Below are 19,726 nucleotides of genomic sequence, written 5' to 3'. Positions count from 1 at the left end.
TGAGATGTTTCTGAATTAGTATTTCTTATGTTGCTATAGTTCTGTGAATCTCATTTCTGAAAATCCTCAAGTAGGTGTTTTATCATCTTTTCAGAGTTGTCTTTGTATCAATACCCATAGAAGTTTTTTGTATATATATACTTCCTCTTTTACATTTTGATCACATTTTAACTACCCACCCAGAGGAGCTCGCCTCAGTATTTCCTTTCATCCTGTTGACAACAACTCTTAATGGCTGGCCTCTCATGTGTAATGAGCCAATATTCTTTTTGTTTTATATTTTCATACCTTCACTTTTCCTGGACAAAGCATACTGAGATCCTGACTCAACCCAAAGAAATGTTCCTGCCTTCAGAGTGAGTAGGTATAGGTAAGAATGTTGATGGAACTTCTGTAAATTGTAGTGTTCTTGGCATAAATATGAATTATATAGTTTTTTTAAAATACATGAAGTAGTTATTCAGCGTTTACTTTTTACTAAGTTTATGTGTTTACTGACAAGATAACTATAGAATTTTCTGGGGAAATTCACCTTAAAATTTTGGGATAATTCAAGAAATGTCTGCAGAGAGTTGATTGATAATCTTGGTTTTTGTGGTTAGTCCTTACAGTTTTTATAAAGGTCCTTATTTATCTGTTTTGGGGAAGCCCAAAGTAAATAATTGGAACCTTATATTTGTTTTACCCCTGTTAAGTAATGGCTTAAGAATACATCAAGCATCTTGATTTGTTGTTAAGTAACTAGTGTTTATGGGATTCCATTAAATTAATTTTAATAAGCCTACCAGGTTCTTGTGAAAACCCACATTGGGATGTGTTTGATTTGTTTCTTTGTTTCAACTCAGTGTTTAATCCTAAGTGTGTTATATATCCACAAATAAAATATTACGATAAAGACATATCAATAGTATGGGATAGTAGAAGATGTACAGGTTTTTAGATGGAGGTCAGTTCCATTGACTGCTATGTTATATGTTATCTTTTCAATAAGACTGCTGTAATGCACAGCTCTAGGGGTCACCATTCATATTTGTTGTGTTCCAGTGGTTGCCATTTTCATAGAGTATGATGTAACTAGTGCCCCTATATTAGTATAATGATGGCCTTGCTCTCTGAGCCTGTCTCCTCCCCTGTAAATGGTCTCTGAGTCAAACAGGGTTCCTTAGAACCCTCTAAATGATTAAGGTGAAGATGAAAGATTATTATAAAGTGTGTTATCTCCCAAGCCATGGCAGAAAGGAGCTTATGGTTCTAGGCACAGCAAGGCCCCATCCTGCACTGCCGCCCTCCCGTTCAGGCTGCATTGCTCTGCCACACAGTTTGCCTAGATTATCATAGCCTCCTTATTGGGCTGGCCTATGAGTCACTTGCTCCAATCCATCCTTTAGAACCTAAATTTCATATCTGAGCATGACAGCCTTACATTTGTGACCATCATACCACTTTGTTTCAAGCTTTCATTGCTTTGCACATGTTTTTAGTGTAGTATAATATATTGAGATTGATTCTCTTCATACTTCTCCCATCTAGACTGTGAGCACCTTGATGGCAGATGCTGTGTCATACATCTTTATTCCCAGTATCTTGCATAGTGACAACATGTAGTCTACTTACAGTCATAATAACCAACACTTATTGAATCCAGAGTTATCTCATTTAACTCTCACACTCCCACTGTCAGTGGGGCAGATGTTATGGTCTAAAGCAGAACAAAAATGGTGTTGAGAAGTACCAATGCAACTAATTGGTGAGAGAACCAGAATTCTAATCTAGACCTGTCAAATTCCAGGGTTTAAATTCTAAATATCACCCCACATCACTCAATGCTTATTGAAATGAAAAGTATGTATATGTGGCCTCTTGATAGAAATCTTCATTAAATATCACTCAATATTAGCCTGGAAGTCAAACCTTAAGGATTACTCAGTAAGTTTGAGAGGTTTTTTCTTTTTTAACAAGTAGGATTCATAGTTTTTGTATATATTCAGGAGTTGACTTTTACAAACTTAATAATTAGATATTCTGCATACCTGGGACAGGATCTTTGGTCATGGTATTTGGGCCAGAATTCTTAGGTTGCATATGTTGATTTCCTTGGCACTGGTGTTTCTTCTCAAAGATTTGCCTCCTCTTAGGGATACCTTATCAAAGAAAAGTATAAACTTGAACGAGGTAGTGATGAGTTTATCCTGCAGTAACACCTTTTTTTAAAATGTGTCTAAGAAATCAAACTAGCCCACCAAAAAACACTAATAAATAAATTCAGGAAAGCTTCAGGATACAAAATCAACACACAAAAATTAGTTGCTTTTCTATACACTGACAATGAACAGTCTAAAAAGTAGATTAAGAAAGTAATTCTGTGGAGAAGGAAATGGCAACCCACTCCAGTATTCTTGCCTGGAAAAATCCATGGACAGAGGAGTCTGGCGGGCTGAAGTCCATGGGATTACATGACTGATCGTGTGTGCACGAGGGTGGAGGGAGATGGATTGGTAGCAAGAAACTGGTAGAACTAAAAAATAAATAAATTTAAAAAAAGTAATTCTGTTCACAACAGGATCAAAAAAGAACAAAATACTTAGAAATAAACTTTACCAAGAAGGCAAAAGACTTGTACACTGAAAGCTACAAAACACTGCTGAGAAATTAGGACATAAATAAACAAACTGACATACCATGTTAATGGATTGTTGTTCAGTCTCTAAGTCGTGTCCAACTCATTGCAACCCCATGGAATGCAGTATGCCAGGCTTCCCTGTCTTTCACTATCTCCTGGAGTTTGCTCAAACTCATGTCCATTGAGGTAGTGATGCCATCTAACCATCTCATCCTCTGTTGCCCCCTTCTCCTATCCTCAGTCTTTCCCAGCATCAAGATCTTTCTGAATGAGTTGACTCTTCGCATCAGGTGGCCAAAGTATTGGAGCTTCAGCTTCAGTATCAGTCCTTCTAATGAATATTCAGGGTTGATTTCCTTTAGGAGTGACTGGGTTGATCTTCTTGCAGTTCAACAGACTAATGGATTCATGGATTGGAAGACATACTGTTAAGATGTAAATACTACCCAGAGGGATCTACTGAGTCAGTGCAATCCCTATCAAAACCCCAATGAAGTTTTTTGCAGAAATAGAAAAACTCAGGACTTCCCCGAATGTCCAGTGGCTAGGACTCCATGCTCCTGATGCAGGGTACCTGGGTTCAAACCCTGATCAGGAAACTAGATCCTGCATGCCACAGCTAAAGAACCTACATGTGGACATGAAGACCTGGTGCAGCCAAATAAATTTTTTAAAATAGAAATATTCATTCTAACTTTTGGTGGGGATGTAAATTGGTGTGATCCTGTGGAAAACAGTATGGCAGTTCCTTAAAAAAACTATTCTACCATGTGATCCAGCACCTCCACTCCTGGAATATATTTGAAGAAAAAAAAAACTAATTCAAAAAGATACATATACCCCAGTGGTCATAGCAGCACTATTTACAATAGCCAAGACATGGAAGCAACCCAAGTGCCCATCAGCAGATGATTGGGTTAAGAGGATGTGATACAAATACAATGGAATATTAGTCATAAAAAAAGAATGAAATGTTGTCATTTGCAGCAACATGGATGGGCCTCAAGAATATGCTTACTGAAATAAGTCAGAGAAAGACCTGCTATATTACATCACTTATGTACAGAATCTTAAAAATAATACAAGTGAATCTATATACAAAATAGAAACAGTCTCATGAACGTGGAAGACAAACCTTGCCAGAGGGGAGTGGGGGGAGGGTCAAATTAGGAGTATAAGATTAATGGACACAGGACTTCCCTGGTGGCGTAGTGGTAAAGAATCCGCCTGCCAATGCAGGAGATGCGCATTCAGTCCCTGGTCCAAGAAGATCTCACTGCCATAGAGTGAGTAAGTCCACAGGCCACAGCTACTGAGTTCTAGGGCCTGAGAGCCGCAACTGTTGAGCCCTTGTGTTGCAACTATATCTAAAATAGATAAGCAACTATAAATAACTATAAGCAACTATACCTACAATAGATAATGCAAAAGAATGAAGTTATACCCTTATTTTACACCATAGGTGGCTCAGACAGTAAAGAGTCTGCCTGCAGTGCAGGAGCCCCGGGTTCAATCCCTGGGTGAGTAAGATCCCCTGGAGAAGGAAATGGCAACCCACTCCAGTATTATTGCCTGGAAAATCCCATGGACAGAGGAACCTGGCAGCCTGCAGTCCATGGGGTTGCAAATAGTCAGATATGACTGAGTGACCTCACTTAAACCATAGCCAAAAGTTAACTAAAAAAGCACAGACAAAAAGGTAAAAAATAAGTAAATTGAACTACATCAAAATTAAAAATTTGTGTATCAAATTAACTACAAAAGAATGAAAAAGCAGCCCACAGACTGGGAGATAATATTTGAAAATCAAATATCTGGTAAGGGTATGTACAATACCAACTGAACAAAAAAATAGCCTAATTGAAAAATGAGCAAAAGATTTTAATAGACATTTCTCCAAAGATATACGAATAGCCAATAAACTGAAAAGATGTTCAATGCCATTATTCATTAGGGAAATGCAAATCAAAGCCACAGTCAGCTTCCACTTCACACCTATCAGGATGATTATTAAACAAATGTTGGCAAGGATGTGGAGAAATTGGAACCCTTGGGCGTTGTTGGTGGTAATGTAAAATGGGGCAGCCATTGAGGAAGACAGTATAGTGGCTCGTCAAAAAATTACATACCAAATGGTCCAGCAATTCCACTTCTAGGTATGTGCCCCAAATCTGAGATACAGAGACTCAAACATATTTATAGAGCTAAGTTCATAACAGCGTTGTTTACAATAGCCAAAAAAGTAGGATCAACACAAATGTCTTATCAACAGAAGTGATCAACAGAATGTCTATACATACAATAGAATATTATTGAGCCTTAAAAAAGAACCTAATTCTGATATGTGTTTAAAAAAAAGATGAACCTGGAAAACATGTTTAGTGAAATAAAGCAGACACAAAACTACAAATATTATAGATTCCATTTGTGTAAGTTGTCTTAGAATAGTCAAATTTAGGGAGACTGAACAGTGATTACTAACGGTTGGGAGGAGGCAGAAGTGGGATATGTCTGTGCTAAGTCACTTCAGTTGTGTCCAACTCTATGTGATCCTATGGACTGTAGCCTGCCACGTTCCTCTGTCCATGGGATTCTCCAGGCAAGAATACTGGAGTGGGTTGCTGTGCCCTTTTCCAGGGGATCTTCCCAAATCAAGGATTGAACCCGTGTCTTAACGTCTCCTGCATTGGCAGGCAGGTTCTTTACCACTAGCACCACCTGGGAAACCCCACAGGAAATGGGGAGTTACTGATTAGTGAGTACAGAGTTTTAGCTCAAGATGATGAAAAAGTTCTAGAGATGGATAGTAGTGGTGGTTGCAGTAAATGAATATACTTAATGCCACTGAAAATGTATACTCAAAAGTGGTTAAAATGGTAAATTTTATATTGTGTATATCTTACCACACACACAAAAATCAAACTGTCAGCATGCCTCTCAGTACTCTTAAGAGGTCAGCCAACAGTAGGTAAGTGTATCCCATCACAAAACTGTTCACCTCAGCATCAAGTTGATCCAGGGCCCTGGATATAAGTTTGTTGAGAGCCCTTGGATATAAGTTTTGAAGGGTCAGGGATGGATAGGAGCCAATCCCTGCCTCCGTGGTACTTAATTAAGTTAGAAAAAGAGTAAACAGAAAATAAAAGATAAGCATCCAACAAATTCAACTGCATCCAACAAATTCTGGTAAATTCTCTTTTCATTTTTATTCTGTTACCAATTTTTTTCTAATTTTCCTTGTTATGGCTTCTTAGATGCACCCATCCTTTAAAAGTGGACATTTAATTTCCAAATACATGGGGTTTTTTAAGTATCTTTGATATTTCTCATCTAAATGCTTTCTTCTCTGCAATCACCCTCTGTGTTTTTTCAGTCTTCTAACTTTCTTGAGGCTGTCAGTGGCTAAGCTAGATATCTCTCTTGGTAAATGTCACATTGCACTTCAAAAAATATGGGTTATTTTCAAATATCTTTTGATGTTGATTTCTAACATAATTCCACAGTGATAAGAGTACAGACTCTATAATTTCAGTATCTTTAGACCTTGAAATTTTTGTACCTTGTTCTATGTTCCTAGGTATGTTCCAGTGTCTCCTACTTTATAGTCTATGGAAACTTGAATAGAATTTGTATTGTATCCTACTGTTGTGTGAAAACTGTATAAATCTTAATTATGCTGAATTGGTTCATGGTGCTTTTCATGTCTGCTGTATCCTACTTTTCTTTTAATTTTTGAGAGTTTGATTTTAAAATTCCAACTAAAAATCTTAATTTATCTACTTAAAGATAATTTTCGTAGTGTAACTAACTATATGTAACTTTGTTGTGTATTTTCTAAGTCTCCTATAAATATGTTGCCATACTTTAAAAAATGAGAAAAAATAAAATATGCCATGGGCCAGGTAAGTACTGTAGATTCTGTTTAAGTGCCACAGAAAAAGAGGCTATTCATCCCATTGTTATGTTTTTCTGAACAAGATTGTTAACACAAGCCCAGTTCATACCCCTACTGAAATTATTTTACATCCACAGATCCTGCTTAAACCCAAGCAGCCATGTTTTCAGGGTGACTTCACTGGAGTCATAGATGGTCAGACCAAGGTTAGAACATGATCCAAGATCCAACCCATAGGTTAAATTCTGTCAATCTATTTATTTCTAAGGATTTTGTACTTTAAAAAAGACTGAGTCAGAGATAATGAAATATGAAGGGTCAAGAAGGATAGTGCTAAAACAATAATGTTGGGTCATGAGCAAGCAGTGGGAGCTTGTAAGAATAATATGGAATGAAGAATGAATGAAGTAGAAATGACAGCTTCAGAAAATGGCTTCAAAATTCTTGTCCCTATGATGCCCAACTGTCCTTTTTCTGGCCCTGGGTTACTAACGTGCCAGTGAGTATTTTGTATTCTTAAAACATCCCCCTTGGGGACTTCACTGGTAGCCCAGTGCTTAAGACTCCACACTTCTACTACAGGGTGCACAGGTTCCATCTCTGGTTGGGGAACAAAAATCCAGCATGCCTCATGTTGTGGCCAAATAAACAAACACCTCCTTCTGCCACCATTACTGTTTGCTCAAGTTAGCTTGAGTGTTCTTTGCAACTAAATGATCCTAGAGAGAGAACATTTGAATTTCCTCTATAAGAATCTCTCGATTATAGATGAAAAGGATCACTTTGGAGAGCTGCTTGTCACTGGAGGGCTTCAAACAGGAATTTAATGTTTAATGAAGGAGTTGGAATAGATCAAGGTATTTTCAAACTATTCGGTCACTGGAAGTAGCATGAAGGTATATGATAGAGTGATTAAAGAGGATTTGAAGTGCCTGCAGCACTTCTACATTCAAGTCTTAGCTCTAACATTTCATATCTGTCTTGGATGACTTAGCTTCCTAAGCCTCAGTTTTCTCATATGGGGAGAGATAACATCTTGTAGATGGAACTCAATAACATATTGAGATGGAACTCAATAATTGAATTTTTATTGTTACAGCGTGACTGATGTGGCTTGTTCAAATCAAATCATGATGATCTTGGCCCAATTCATGGTAGATTTTTACCTAATAGAATTGTTCTCAAGTTTTTCCCATTTGGCCCTACTTTGTTACTACCTGAATCCTAGGAAAGGCCAGGGTAGAGGAAATAGATGAATCAAATAGCATGCAAATAGTAAGAGTAAAATTACACAGCTACTTGGGAACAGGGAATAGGTTTTATTACATCTTTGTGCTTTCAGTGTCCAGGACAGGACCTGGCATATGTTAAGCACATGTTAAATAAACTAAGCATTAGTTCACTAGCGTGTGAGATGAGTGCAATTGTGCAGTAGTCTGAGCATTCTTTGGCATTGCCTTTTTTGGGCATTGGAATGAAAACTGAGCTTTTCCAGTCCCATGGCCACTGCTGAGATTTCCAAATTTGCTGGCATATTGAGTGCAGCACTTTTCACAGCGTCATCTTTCAGCATTTGAAATAGCTCAATTGGAATTCCATCACCTCCATTAGAGATCAAATTGCCAACATCCGCTGGATCATCGAAAAAGCAAGAGAATTCCAGAAAAACATCTATTTCTGCTTTATTGACTATGCCAAAGCCTTTGTTTGGATCACAATAAACTGTGGAAAATTCTGAAAGAGATGGGAATACCAGACCACCTGACCTGCCACTTGAGAAACCTGTTTGCTGGTCAGGAAGCAACAGTTAGAACTGGACATGGAAAAACCGACTGTTTCCAAATAGGAAAAGGAGTACGTCAAGGCTGTATATTGTCACCCTGCTTATTTAACTTATATTCAGAGTACATCATGAGAAACACTGGGCTGGTTGAAGCACACGCTGGAATCAAGACTGCTGGGAGAAATATCAATAACCTCAGATATGCAGATGATACCACCCTTATGGCAGAAAGTGAAGAAGAACTAAAGAGCCTCTTGATGAAAGTGAAAGAGGAGAGTGAAAAAGTTGGCTTAAAGCTCAACATTCAGAAAACTAAGATCATGGCATCCAGTCTCATCATTTCATGGCAAATAGATGGGGAAACTGTGTAAACAGTGGAAGACTTTATTTTTCTGGGCTCCAAAATCACTGTAGATGATGACTGCAGCCATGAAATTAAAAGACACATACTGCTTGGAAAGAAAGTTATGACCAATCTAGACAGCATATTAAAAAGCAGAGACATTACTTTGCCAACAAAGGTCCGTCTAGTCAAGGCTATGGTTTTTCCAATGGTCATATATGGATGTGAGAGTTGGACTATAAAGAAAGCTGAGCACCGAAGAATTGATGCTCTTGAGTTGTGGTATTGGAGAAGACTCTTGAGAGTCCCTTGGACTGCAAGGAGATCCAACCAGTCCATCCTAAAGGAGATCAGTCCTGGGTGTTCATTGGAAGGACTGATGTTGAAGTTGAAACTCCAATACTTTGGCCACCTGATTCGAGGAGCTGATTCATTTGAAAAGACCCTGATGCTGGAAAAGATTGAGGGCAGAAGGAGAAGGGGACAACAGAGGATGAGATGGCTGGATGGCACCACTGACTCGATGGACATAGGTTTGGGTGGACCTGGGAGTTGGTGATGGACAGGGAGTCCTGGTGTGCTGCGATTCATGGGGTCGCAAAGAGTTGGACATGACTGAGCGACTGAACTGAACTGAAGTAAACTAAAATCAACTAAATTTAGAAGTGCATGAAAGTCCATATGTTTAATCCAAGTGGTGACCAGGGGTTTCATACAGTGTCATTCTCTGTCCCAGATAGCTCAATTATTATGAGATCTGTTGTGATAGGGCCCAGGCAGCAGTGGTGTTCATAAATCAGTTTTGATCTTTCAGTCCTTTCTTCTGGGTCCCCATCAAAAGTACCAACCTGCACAGTTAGGCCACTCAAGATGGTGGTTCTCTTGCTCTCTGTAATACCCTGCTCAACCAGTGCTTACTTCATCTGTACCCTGTTCACATGATTGACCTTCCTACATACTTGCCCCAGGTCCCAGCTATGGCTTGTTGTAGCTTTGGATCAAAACTCTCCATTTTGCTTATCAAAGGTGTGATTAGGGGGCATACCTTTCTGTTGCTTTCCCTGGTAACTGAAAAGCCAATCTGACATCAATTCCCCCTGTAACTGGCAACCTCCCTCTCCTGCCAGAAGTGAAGACTGCTGCCATGTCCTGTCTGCTGCACACAGTGGGGTGCTGCTCCAGGACCTTGCTTCAGACATATAAGTTCCCCCATTCATTAAGCTGTTGAAGTCTCTGTTGCTGACTCTGGGCTCTCTCTTTGGTCTTGAAGCTGGGCAAGTACAGGGCTTTCAGGCTTGTGGGATGGAAGCCAACAAACCTGTACCTGCTGATAAATGGATCTTTGCAGTATTTCCAAGTGTAGAATATGCTCCCTCCAAAACACAAAGAGGCTTACCAAATGTGCTTCCTTCTTGGTGTTTAACAGGTGCATTGTGCAAATGGCTTTTTTTTTTTTCAATGGTGGAAACAATGTGCTGGATTGTTCCAGATCATTCAACCTGTAAAAACTTCACTGATGTGGTTGAACTCTATAAATATTTGTATAGTTTCTCCCCCACATTCTAGAGTAGCATATGCCTTACTAAGGCATCCAGGATATTTGCCTCTTACTTCTATCACATCTGATTATGTTGATATACTGGATCAATATGATGTTCTGCAAAACTTTTAGACAGTTCATATGCCTTTGGACTATAATATGACAGAAACTATGACACTGAGGGATGACCGTGGATGTACAGTTGCCCATCCTGTGTGATCCTCTTTCTATACGGGTGTGGAAAAGAACACAGTTTCTAGATGGATGTTTACACACCATGTACTACAGGCTCTGTTAAGCACCTCTAGAAAGACATCACATCTGACACAGCAAGTGTAGTTGGAGCCAATGCTTGATTAAGTTTGCATTGTTTATCTTCTGCCTTGATCCGTCAGTTTTTGCAGAGGTCAGACTGGTGAATTAAACAGGAATATGACAGGGACCATCATTCTGGTATTCTTTAAAGTTTTGAGGGAGGTAATAAACTCTTCCATTTCCCTAAAATGTGGCAGATTTTTTATTTATTATTTTGACCATTGTTGAGGAGCAGCTTCAGGGGCTTCCACTTGGCCTTTCTTATTACCACGTAGCAGCTCTTATTCTATAGGTCAAGAAACTAATGTGAGGATTCTGTTGTTTCTATGTACACCCATTCAAATTATACATCCAGGAACAGGAGAAATAACTGGGTAGATCCATGCACCTAGTGGAACCACTGTGAGACAGACCTGGCCCAGGACTTCATTTATTATCTAACTCATATATGCTCCTAGTCCAATAAGGAAACAATGCTAATACTTTATGTCCCCAGGTATCAGTGTTAATTTGGACCCTCTATCCAACAACCCTAGAAATATCTGGGTATTTTCCTAACTTCAGTATAGAGTTTTCTGAATAAATGGCAATAGATTCCTGTGGGGAAGGACTGCAGGAATCACTAGTATGTATACTTGCTGTGGTTTCATAGGGTCCTTCCTCATGGGAATCTGGTCTCCTTCAATCGATAACTTCTAGGTTTAATAACAGACAAAGATTTGTGACTATCTCCAGTAGAGCAGCAGAGCTCAGCCTTCTCATCCATTTTTTTCTAAATAATTAAAAAAATTTAATTGTGGTAAGAAGCACATAACATATAATTTGCCATCTTAACCATTTTTAAGAGTACAGTTCAGTAGTATTCAGACTATTCACATTGTTGTGCAACAGATCTCTAGAGTTTTAAACATCTTGCCAAACAAACTATCCATTAAACAACTCCTCATTTTCCCTTTCTTTTTAGTTATATACAAGGGGCATTGCATCTACCTTGGCCTTAAGAACACCATGTTCTTTTTCTTTTTTTGCTGTGCTACCTAGCTTGCAAGATCTTAGATCTCCATCCAGGGATTGAACCTGAACCTCCAGTAGTAGAAGCTTCAGAGTCCTAAGCACTGAATGGCCAAGAAATTCCTGAACATGGTGTTCTTTGAACCATTGCCAAAATCTGTGTTGGCCAGATCCTCCTGGCTACCATTCTAACATTATGCCCCACCCTTATTCAGGTGGTTAAGGACTGCCACCTAAGTCAGTTCACTTCAGTCGCTCACTCATGTTCGACTCTTTGCAACCCCATGGACCGCAGCACACCAGGACTCCCTGTCCATCACCAACTCCCAGAGTTTACCAAAACTCAAGTCCATTGAGACAGTGATGCGATCCAACCATCTCATCCTCTGTTGTCCCCTTCTCCTCCTGCCCTCAGTCTTTCCCAGCATCAGGGTCTTTTCAAATGAATCAGCTCCTCGAATCAGGTGGACAAAGTATTGGAGTTTCAACTTCAACATCAGTCCTTCCAATGAACACCCAGGACTGATCTCCTTTAGGATGGACTGGTTGGATCTCCTTGCAGTCCAAGGGACTCTCAAGAGTCTTCTCCAATACCACAACTCAAGAGCATCAATTCTTCGGTGCTCAGCTTTCTTTATAGTCCAACTCTCACATCTATACATGACTACTGGAAAAACCATAGCCTTGACTAGACGGACCTTTGTTGGCAAAGTAATGTCTCTGCTTTTTAATATGCTGTCTAGATTGGTCATAACTTTCTTTCCAAGCAGTATGTGTCTTTTAATTTCATGGCTGCAGTCATCATCTACAGTGATTTTGGAGCCCAAAAAAATGAAGTCTTCCACTGTTTACACAGTTACCCCATCTATTTGCCGTGAAGTGATGGGACCAGATGCCATGACCTTAGTTTTCTGAATGTTGAGCTTTAAGCCAACTTTTTCACTCTCCTCTTTCACTTTCATCAAGAGGCTCTTTAGTTCTTCTTCACTTTCTGCCATAAGGGTGGTGTGTCATCTGCATATCTGAAGTTATTGATATTTCTCCCAGCAGTCTTGATTCCAGCTTGTGCTTCAACCAGCCCAGTGTTTCTCATGATGTACTCTGCATAGAAGTTAAATAAGCGGGGTGACAATATACAGCCTTGACCTACTCCTTTTCCTATTTGGAAACAGTCAGTTTTTACATGTCCAGTTCTAACTGTTGCTTCCTGACCAGCAAACAGGTTTCTCAAGTGGCAGGTCAGGTGGTCTGGTATTCCCATCTCTTTCAGAATTTTCCATAGTTTATTGTGACCCACACAGTCAAAGGCTTTGGCATAGTCAATAAAGCAGAAATAGATGTTTTTCTGGAATTCTCTTGCTTTTTCGATGATCCAGCGGATGTTGGCAATTTGATCTCTGGTTCTTCTGCCTTTTCTAAATCCAGCTTGAACATCTGGAAGTGCATGGTTCATGTATTGCTGAAGCCTGGCTTGGAGAATTTTGAGCATTACTTTGCTAGCGTGTGAGATGAGTGCAATTGTGTGGTGGTTTCAGCATTTTTTGGCATTGCCTTTCTTTGGGATTGGAATGAAAACTGACCTTTTCCAGTCCTGTGGCCACTGCTGAGTTTTCCAAATTTGCTGACATATTGAGTGCAGCACTTTCACTGCATCATCTTTCAGGATTTGAAATAGCTCAACTGGAATTCCATCACCTCCACTAGCTTGTTCATAGTGATGCTTCCTAAGGCCCACTTGACTTCACATTCCAGGATGTCTGGCTCTAGGTGAGTGAGCACACCATCATGATTACCAGGGTCGTGAAGATCTTTTTTGTACAGTTCTTCTGTGTATTCTTGCCAGCTCTTCTTAATATCTTCTGCTTCTGTTAGGTCCATATCATTTCTGTCCTTTATTGAGCCCATCTTTGCACGAAATGTTCCTTGGTATCTCTAATTTTCTTGAAGAAATCTCTAGTCTTTCCCATTCTATTACTTTCCTCTATTTCTTTGCACTGATCACTGAGGAATGCTTTCTTATCTCTCCTGGCTATTCTTTGGAACTCTGCATTCAAATGGGTATATCTTTCTTTTTCTCCTTTGCTTTTTGCTTCTCTTCTTTTCACAGCTATTTGTAAGGCCTCCTCAGACAGCCATTTTGCCTTTTTGCATTTCTTTTTCTTGGAGATGGTCTTGATTTCTGTCTCCTGTACAGTGTCACAAACCTCCATCCATAGTTCATCAGGCACTCTGTCTATCAGATCTAGTCCCTTAAATCTATTTCTCACTTCCACTGTATAATCATAAGGGATTTGATTTGGTCATACCTGAATGGTCTAGTGGTTTTCCCCACTTTCTTCAATTTAAGTCTGAATTTGGCAATAAGGAGTTCATGATCTGAGCCACAGTCAGCTCCTGTCTTGTTTTTGCTGACTGTATAGAGCTTCTCCATCTTTAGCCAGCCTTAAATTTCACCCCACATATCCAGTCCTCAGGCACACTTTCCTGGTAATTGCCATACATGTAAGTCAGGTCCTGTAGCTATCTGGGGATATAATCTTGCCTACTTGGGCTATTTGATCCTAGGTATGAGTCTGGGGTCAGGAGGAGAAATCAGAGTAGGTCCTAAGGAGTACTTATATTGTCTTCTAAGGTACCTACAAAGTTGGGAGACATGGGCCTTTATCTTCCTACCTGGGCCAGAGGATTCAGAGGAATCTTGGGGTTCAGGCATCCCAAATGAATCTACCTAGATATCTTCACCACAGATCTTAAGGTCCTACTTCTTTTCCATCAAGACTCAACTCTTATTAGGAGGCTTTCTTACACTGAGAATTTGGCCTTTTCTAAAATTCTCTCTTTCTTAAAATTCTGCCTGATAATTAACTAACTCTGATCACTGACTGCAAGAGATGAGGGTCTCTTTAAAAGCTAACAGTGAGGTCCTTTGCTTTAAATTGTTGGTTAATAGATCTTAGGTCATTTTCTTTTATCAGTCTTTCATCAGACTCTTAGCAACAGTCACCCACTTCCACAATCCTTATAGTTGCTATTTCTCATATATTTGTTAAATGTCTTAGACATCGCTCCACTTAGACTAAGCATCCCCTTCCTTCCACCTGTGCATGCTGTCACTTCAGTTGTGTCCGACTCTTTGCAACCCCAAGGACCGTAGCACGGCAGGCTCCTCTGTCCATGGGATTCTCTAGGCAAGAATACTGGAGTGGGTTGCCATGCCCTCCTCCTGCCATGCCCTCCTCCTGCCATGCCCTCCTTCCTGACCCAGGGATGGAACCTGGGGCTCTTCCATCTCCTGCATTGGCAGGTGGGTTCTTTACCACTAGCGCGACCTGGGAAGCCCTCCTTCCTCCTGTATTCCACCCCAATTGACTACAGATGAAAATCTTTGCTGGGAAAGATTGAAGGCGGGAGGAGAAGGGAACAACAGAGGATGAGATGGTTGAATATCATCAGCGACTTGATGGAGATGAGTTTGAGTAAGCTCTGGGAGTTGGTGATGGACAGGGAAGCCTGGCATGCTGCAGTCCATGGGGTCACAAAGAGTCAGACACAACTGAGCGACTGAACTGAACTGATGCCAGGAAATCTCCTACTCCATCTGCCACATTGCCATCCAATCCTTGTGTCATCCAACTTCAGAATCAACATCCATCCCTAGAATCTGATTTCTAGGACTACTCTTGGCTCCAAATCTCTTAGGTTAGGTTCTCTAGAAGCAGAACATGAGGGATTTGCTTTTAGGAAAAGAGAGAGAGAAGCAGCATAGGAGAGGGAAGAAAAACTAAAGAAGGATGTGGATTCAAAGACTGGCATTGTTCTAATTCCACAGAGAAACTCTGAAATAAGAACTGTGCCCCATTAGTCTTTTGAGGCAAAGGATTATGTCACTCATTGACAGTTCTTCTCCCCACTTCCTTTACCTCCAAGAGAGATGGCTTCTTGCTTGAAAACAAGTTCCAGAAAGGGGACAACCATGAGTTGTTATCAGCCACCACTGGCAGGAGCTGGAGGATGGTTGCATCAACTGGTAAAAAAAGATTTGAGTTGGTACTAACACCTCATAAAAAGTATGTAGTTTTCTTGAGCTATGGAGACCTGCATATATGTAGCACTCATATTATCTTCAAATAATAATAATATATGTTTACAGTCCCTTATCTATAAGTCCAAAACCCCAACTAAATTCAAGACAGTTTGAGAGAAAAGTATATTTTTAATAAACTTGGTTAAAATGCTGCAGAAATATAAAAGTATTTTATTATAGGGTATTGCCTCAGATTTAGCTGGAGTGTTACTTATAAGACATATGTCCCATATTACAATTTTTTATCCCAAAATACTAATTCTGAAAAAAATCTGGCTCTGAGCACTTTACATATGAAATTATGGACCTGTGGCTACCATTTGTCAAGGTGTTGGCATTACATCTGTCAAAAGTAATCCTTAACAACCCTGAAATGGAGACTTCCCCATTTTTCAGATGAGGGATCAGAGGCACAGAAAGGTTAACTCACTCATTCAAGGTCACAAACTAGCTAGTGGAAAAGTCAGATCTGTGAGACTTTAAAGTCTGCTCCTTCCCACTACACTATGGCATCTGCTAGTGACATCATTTCTAGTTTACGTAATATTAGCTGTCAGTAATCTGTGACATATTACAAAGAGCACTGTGAGTTCTAGCAATTCTACTACCTGAACATATTTCCCTAGATTTGATTATTTTAATGATCTTTTCTCCCTCCAGGGATTCTGTGTGATTCTATAAATTCTTAGCACACTGCCATAGGTGGATTTCTATCATTACTATTTAACATTTATGGAGAGTTCTGTGCTTTAGCTTTGCACCAAAATGATAGTTGTCTATTTTACTTACTAGCATTTATTCCTCTGACAGAATAATTTGCATGGGATTAGAAAAGGACTGCTTATAAATACATCATTGTTGTCATTGTTCAGTCGCTCAGTCATGTCCGACGACCCTTTGCAACTCCATGGACTGCAGTACACCAGACTTCCCTGTCCTTCATTTCCCAGAGCTTGCTCAGACTCATGTCCATTGAGTCAGTGATGCCAGCCAACCATCGCATCCTCTGTCATCCCCTTCTCCTCCTGCCTTCAATCTTTCCTATCAGGGTCTTTACTAATGAGTTGGCTCTTGGCATCAGGTGGCCAAAGTATTGGAGCTTCAGCTTCAGAATCAGTCCTTCCAATAAATATTCAGGATTGATCTCCTTTAGGATTGACTGGTTTGATCTCCTTGCAGTCCAAGGGACTCTCAAGAGTCTTCAACACCATAATTCAAAAGCATAAATTCTGCACTCAGCCTTCTTTATGGTACTTCAGGGTCAGGTGAAAGGAAAACTTGTTTGGGAGTCAGATATAAATTCAAATCTAGTTTTTGCTGCTTCATTCATTCATTCGAGCTTCAGGCTTCTATTTTGACTGTCAGGCTTCTACTATGACTGAAATCTCTAAGGTGGATTTTTGGCAAAATATGTACCAAGCAATAAAAGAAATCAAAGTTCCCTTATGCAGATAACAAAAAATGTTTGTGAAAGTGTAATTTTTTTCTTTCACAAAATGAGTATAAGAACATTCATATCTGGTATATCCTTTGTGGACTGACTGATCGCCAAGTTCAGGTTATCTTGATGGTGACTGTATCCAGGGAGCCAGAATCTAGGCCAATGGTTAATTTCCCAATGTTCATTTTATATAATTAAGTCTTACAGTAACATTGGGATATCTTTCCCACACACAGCTCCTGGAGCAAGTGGGACAGCAAATAGGACACAGAGATGGCTCTGTGTCGCATGGCTTCCTTAGTAAGGCTCTGTGCTATCTTCCAGAGGCAATTCTTTCCTACACTGGGGGCCACCCAGCCCTGACATTCATAAAGGGTACATGAGTATTTTTACCTTGCCACCTGTATTATTTTATCTTTTTTTAAAAACATTCTTGGAGGATTGTTTATTTTTTTAATCTATGTATTTTTAACTGGAGGATAATTACTTTACAATGAAAGTTGCATTGGTTTCTGCCATACATCAACATGAATCAGTCATAGTATTTTACCTTTTATCTTATTTTTTTCCCCCTCAGAGGCTTGAGGTATATTTTGGGCAATAATGAAGAACAATGAAACTCATTTGGCAACTGGCTTGAGATTCATTTCCTCAACCTTATTGCCTGGGTGGTGCTAGTGGTAAAGAACCTGCCTGCCAGTGCAGGAAACATAAGAGACCCAGGTTCCATCCCTGAGTTGGGAAGATCCCCTTGAGGAGTGCATGGCAGCCCACTCCAGTATTCTTGCCTGGAAAATCCCATAGACAGAGGAGCCTGGCAGGCCACAGTCCATAGGGTCGCAAAGAGTCAGACGCAACTAATACGACTTAGCACACATGCACAATAAAATACATAGAACCAAAACCCAAGGCAGGGACTTGTGGTTCAGTGGTTATTATTACATGCTCCCAATGCAGGGGGCCAGGATTCAATTCCTGGTCAGGAAATTAGATCCCACATGCTGCTCCTAAAAGACCCTGCATGCTACTAGGACTTTCCAGATGGCATTAGTGGTAAAGAACCTGCCTGCCAATGAAGGAGCATAAGAGACTCGGGTTCGATTCCTGGGTCGGGAAGATCCCCCGGAGGAGGGCATGGCAATCCACTCCAGCATTCTTACCTGGAGAATCTATCTAATGGACAGAGGAGCCTGGTGGGCTACAGTCCACAGGATCGCAAAGAGTTGAACACAACTGAAGCGATTTAGCACTCACACACCCTACTACTAAAGACCCCATATGCCAAAACTAAGACCCAGCACAGCCAAATAAATTCAAACAAAACACCTCCAAGGCATAAGAATGTGAAGTTTTCCACAGCTTTGCTTGTGTTCTGTACCCCAAGACGTCGTCCAATCATGATCCTAATTTATTAAACTACATAATCACTTTTTATATCACTGATGAGCTTGTTCAATGGATTAGAAGAACTTAATTCTGGCTAATTTCAACTCTCAAGTTTGCATATACTGGTCTCCAAGTGTAGTGGGAATTCCTAATAATGTGCTTTCACAGCCTTGAGAAATTTCACAGAAATAGCACTTGGAAAAACAGTATAAGTTAAGAAACTGTATTATGATTATTCTTCATGTTTTTCTTAGAATAATAACCTTGTTACAAACCCCAAGGCCAGACCCAGAAGGGATTATCATTGGGATCATGAAAGCATGGACTTTGGAAAACCAGGTCAGGTATGAACACTGCTTTTGCACTTGCTGATTGTTCCCGGGACGTTCCCAGAGGGGAACGGCCTGGGGTAAAAACAAGGAGAGCTGGACTATGTCAGTGTAGTGTCTTGGGAAAGAAAGATCAAAGAAAGTTTTGTAGTCTGCAATTAGAAATAAAAAGCTGGACTCAGAGTGGACTCTGCACCTCAGTCCAATAGAGACTGCGGGTACCCTGACCCATTGCAGATTTAGTATTCTGTTTTCATGCTCGTTGCTCACTCCTGGACCTTTAGGGCAACATCCAAGTACTGTTTCGGAGGCAAAATGGGAAGTGGCACTAATAGCCCATCTGCACACACACCCTCATCAACCCTGACTCCAGTTTTTCTCCTTCATTCTATATAGAACACTTTTTAAGAGCTAGGAATTCTCCCCCTCTGGACGGCTGTGTTGGTTGGAGTCCTCCTGGAAGCAGGACAGAGATAAAATGCAATAAATCTATTGGGGGTAACATCTGTGGAAGATAAGCAGAAGAGCAGGAGTAGAAAGTGAATGAGGGTCAGACCTTTTACAATGTGTCTTTCCTCTCTGAGTCATTTTCCTTCCAAAATATTCAGCCAATATCTGGATTTAAATATACTAATCATGAACTCCAGCATTAAAAAGGCACATACTCACCATGTTTAAGTGAGTAAATCCCCTTTTCCAAGGCGGTTATTGGTGTGGGTCTTCAAAGAATCCAAGATGGGATTATCATACCCAAGTTTTATTAGGGGAGATTCCTCTGTAAAAGAGAACAGGCAGGAAACTGGGACAGGCTGGGATTGCTGTCAGACTACCATATAAATCTGACCCTAAGGGAAGGAGAGAAGAAGAAAAGACTGGGTGCGAGCACCCCAGACTTCCCTACAGTTAGGGGAAGGTTTGGCAAAGCCATATGGAATCCCCAAGTCAAAATCAGTGATCAGAGGAGTCCTATGTCTTTCAG

Source organism: Cervus elaphus, chromosome 20 (assembly GCF_910594005.1).
Source record: "Cervus elaphus chromosome 20, mCerEla1.1, whole genome shotgun sequence".
In the NCBI taxonomy this organism is placed as follows: domain Eukaryota; kingdom Metazoa; phylum Chordata; class Mammalia; order Artiodactyla; family Cervidae; genus Cervus; species Cervus elaphus.
The sequence above is the reverse complement of the archived record's forward strand: the minus strand, read 5'-3'. Positions refer to the sequence as shown.